General features: G+C 48.5%; 1 pseudogene; it reads left to right on the plus strand.

The window, feature by feature from the left end:
• The first annotated feature begins 3814 nt into the window (after positions 1 to 3814).
• LOC140387731 (large ribosomal subunit protein eL38 pseudogene) lies at positions 3815 to 4083 on the plus strand (annotated as a pseudogene).
• Positions 4084 to 4476: the final 393 nt, after the last annotated feature.

Here is a 4476-nt window from a genome sequence, read left to right on the forward strand (position 1 = left end):
TAGAACTCTTCAACCAACCCCCTAACGGTGTACTTGACTTTTTCCAGGTGAAAGAATTCCATTAGATCACCCAACCATACAATGGGCTCTAGGCGGAGACAAGGACCTCCACCCCATCCAGCAGAACTTGCCTCTGGGCAATCAGCGAGGCGAAGGGAAAGACATCTGCCTTCACTCCCATCTGCAGCCCTGATGAGTCCGACAGCCCAAAAATGGCCACCAGGGGACATGGCTCCAGTTCAATATTCAGAATCGGTGACATGGTGTTGGCGAAGGCGACTAAAAAGCTGGCCGGCCCACCGGAAGACCATTCTCACCTGCCTTCTACATCTGGAAAAAAAAATCTCAACCTAGATTTGGCCAGGTGTGCCCTGTGCACCACCATAAACTGGATTAGACCAGGCCTTGCACAGGAAGATGTGGAGCTCACTCTATGCAGGGCCTCACTCCACACCGCCTCATCCACTGTAGGCCCCAGCACCCTCTCCCACTTCGCCTTCACTCCATCCGCCGAGTCCAATCCTCCGACACAATTCACCCACAAATACCAGATGTGTCACCCTCTTCCAACCCCGCCAGAGATTACCCTTTCCAACAGAGACCGCGGTGCCTCGGGAAATGTTGGGAAGGCCACACGCACAAAATTCTTTATCTGGAGGTACCTGAACGAGTTTCCCCCCCCACCCCTAGCTCAAATTTTGCCGTCAATTCCTCCAAGCTGGCAAACCATCCTTCTATAAACAAATCCCCGAATCTCACCAGCCCCTACCCTTCCCACACCCCGAACGTGGCTTCCAATCTCGACAGTTCAAATAAATGATTGGCACAGATAGGGGCCAGCTTCGACATGACTCCAAGCTTAAAGTTCTGCCTGAATTTACTCCATATCCTTAAAGTAGAAATGACCACTGAGTTCAAGGAGTTACTAGCTGGAGAAAAAGGAAGCGAGGCCTTCACCAACACCCCCAGAGCAGACCCCGAACACGACCTCGCCTCTATCTGTCCCCATACAGAATCTGGGTCACTGCACCACTCGCACACCTTCTCAGAATTGGCCACCCATAATAATAAAGCAAATTCAGCAGTGCTAGGCCCCCCGACTGCCTATCTCATTGATGAACTACGCTCGGAGCCTTAATAGACTGGATTCTGCCCACCAGGGAGAGAGGGAAGATTGTCCCACTTTTGCAAATCGGACTTAACCTTGTCAACCAGACTTGTGAAGTTCACTTTATGCAGCCGGGTCCAACTATGGGACATCCAGACTCCCAGATATCTGAAGCTGGAGCTGGCCAAGCGAAAAGGCAACACTCCCAAGTTGGCTCCCCTCCCCGGGGAGTTAACCACAAAATATTCACTCTTTTCCAGATTCAGCATGTCGCCCGAAATGAACGAAAGCTCCTCAATAGCTCCATTATCTCACCATAGTGGGGACCGGGTCCGTAACATAAAGCAGCAGATTGTCCGCATATAGGGACACCCTTTGGTCCACCTCCACCCTCTTTACCCCTTCCACATACCCAAAGCCCTCCAAAGCTATGGCTAAGGGCTCAATCGCCAGCGCAAATAAGAGAGGAGGCAATGGATACCCCTGTCTCGTCTCCCTTTTCAAAAGAAAGTATCCCAAACTCAGGGTATTGGTACAAACACTGGCCATGGGTCTCTATAAAACCACTATACCCGGGAAATCAATTCTGTCCCTCTTCAAAACTTTGAACTGGTACTTCCACTTCACCCTGTCAAATGTCTTCTCGGCTTTCAATGACATAATTACCACAGGCTCGGGCTCCTTGGATGTGGGGAGAACCACAGTCAGCAGCCTCCGAATATTGGCTGACACCTGCTGGCCCTTGACAAAGCCTGTCTGATCCTCCACAATCACCTCGGGGAGGCAGGGCTTCAGCCTTTCTGCCAATACTGTTGTGTTATTCACCCTGGGATAACATGGACTGCAATTGGATGCAATTGTACTGGAAAGCAGACACCAAACTTAGACGTTGGTTCAATACGATTTATTGAACTTCTGTAACAGTGCACACAGCTTGCTGTGGGTTGACACTCTACTAATCTAAGTGTACTAACTATAACTAACTAGACCAGACTAGCTCTGAGCCACGTGTAGAAGGTGCTAACTGATATATACACCCTGACTGTCACTGCAGTTGTCACCAGTGGAAAGAGGCAGAGTGCTGATGCCTCGTGTGTTTTATAGTGGGAAACCCTCGTCTAGTATTGTGCCTGGTGATTGGTTGTGTTCTGTCCTGTGTGTTGATTGGCTGTACTGAGTGTCTGTCACTGCCTGTCTGTATCTCATTATGTGTACAAGTGCATATTATGGCAAATACCTTGGCCAATATCTTGGCATCCACATTTAGCAGCGAAATAGGTCGGTATGACTCACACTCCATTGGGTCCTTATCCATTTTCACCAGGAGCAAAATGGAGGCCTGCGAAAGCGTAGCCGGCGGGGGATCCCCGGGATAGAGAGTCATTAAACATGTCTACAGCAACAGAACCAACTGATCTGCAAACTTCTTATAGAATTCCACTGGAAACAGATCTTGTAAAGACACTTGAAAAAGCCTCTAATGCTGGGGCGGAAAGTAAATACCACGTAAATTCTTAATCTGAATAATCTCCCAAGTGGCCACCTGCCGCCTCAGCTGAGGAGCTAACAGGTGGTTGGCCTTCTCCCCATACTCATAAAAGACCCCCTTGAATGCTGCAACTGTCTCACTGTCTTCTCTGTAGACAACAGATCAAACTGTTTCTGCAGCTTTTTCCCGCTTACCAGGAGCTCTGGGATAGGGTGGCACAAGTACCTGTGGTCCACCTCCAAGATCTCATCCACCAACTTCTGCCATTCTGCCCTTACCTCCCTCTCCATATGCACCTTGTATGATTTAATCTCCCCCTAATCACCGCCTTCATAGCCTCCCAAAACATAGAGGGTACGGCAGAATCATTCCTATTGAATACTGTGTACTCACCACTGGCCTTGGACATGCCTCCACAAAACCCCAAATCTGCTAATACCCCTACATCTAAACCCCACGATGGGCGCTGAACAGGGCCCAACTCCAAAACCAAATCCACCAAATGTGGGGCATGATCTGAGATGACAATGGCTGAATATTCTGCCTTCTTCTGTAACCGTCATGTACCTACCGGCTGGGTCCGCCACTATCTTGTCCACCGAAAATCAAACCCGTTTGTTCATTAAAATTGCCGCCCCAGCTGGGGAAATTAAAATTCAATTTATAAATCTGGATTAAAAATCTACAGTAATTGTGACCATGGATCTGCCAGAGTGTTGCAAAAACCTATTTGGTTGTCTGATGTCCTTTAGAATAGGAAATCTAATCTTCCTTTCCTGGTCTGGCCCACAAGTGATCAAAGACCTACAACAATGTGGTTGACCCACTGAAATGGCCCAACAAGCTACTCATTTGTATCGGACCATTCTAGAAAACTCAAAAAGGAGGTGGAGCGACCAGCATCAACTTCGGCACCAGAAGCGACAAGAGCATACGCTGCCCTGTTGACTCTGCAGTCATCCTTTCTAACATCCCACTGACTAGTCGAGCAACAGCCTGACACAGTCATATCGACCCTACCATACATTACAGCCAATGTCCCGGACTCCCCTCTCATTCCTGTGTATGTCCTGTCCTACCGGCAGGACAGACCCACCAGAGGTGGGGGGGTACAGTAATGTACAGTCGGGAGGAAGTTGTCCTTTGAGTCACCAAAATTGACTCCAGATCGCATGAAACCTCGTGGCATCAGGTCAAACATGGGCGAGGAAGAGCGGCTGAGCCTCAGAGTGCAGTTTGTCTCCCCCGCCGCTCGACTCCTCGTAGCCATGCCTCGGATGATTGCAGAAATCAAAGACTTTTTGTTTACAGCTAGAAGAAAGGATGCAAAATCTGTGAAAATTAAGAAGAACAAGGGCAAGGTAAAATTCAAAGTGTGGTGCAGCAGGGACCTATATACGCTCGCCATCACGGCCATCTTAAAGAAAAGGCTGAAAAACCGAAACAGTCCCTGCCTCCAGGTCTGGCTGTGAAAGAACTGAATTAAGGAGTTGAAATCTCTAGATGTTGTTTGGGTTTTATTGAATAAAAAACAACTACAAAAAAAAACATGGGCAAGGAAACCTCCCGTGGATCACCACCTCCCTCAGCTGAAGTATCAGTACTCCTCCATGTTGAACACCATTTGGATGAGCACCGAGGATGCAAGGACACAGAATATACTCTGAGTGGGGGACCTCAACGCCCATCAGCATGGGTGGCCCAGCTCTGAGGGTCATATCTATTAAACTGGGTTTGTGGCAGGTAGTAAGGGGACAAAGCAAATAAGAAATCTACGTGACTTTGCCCTCATTGACCTATCAGTGCAGATGCATCTATTCTTGACAGTTATAATAGGAGTGACCTCTTGGAGTCAAAGTCCTGCATTCACACTGAGGAT

Source organism: Scyliorhinus torazame, chromosome 13, assembly GCF_047496885.1.
Source record: "Scyliorhinus torazame isolate Kashiwa2021f chromosome 13, sScyTor2.1, whole genome shotgun sequence".
Classification (NCBI taxonomy): Eukaryota; Metazoa; Chordata; class Chondrichthyes; order Carcharhiniformes; family Scyliorhinidae; genus Scyliorhinus; species Scyliorhinus torazame.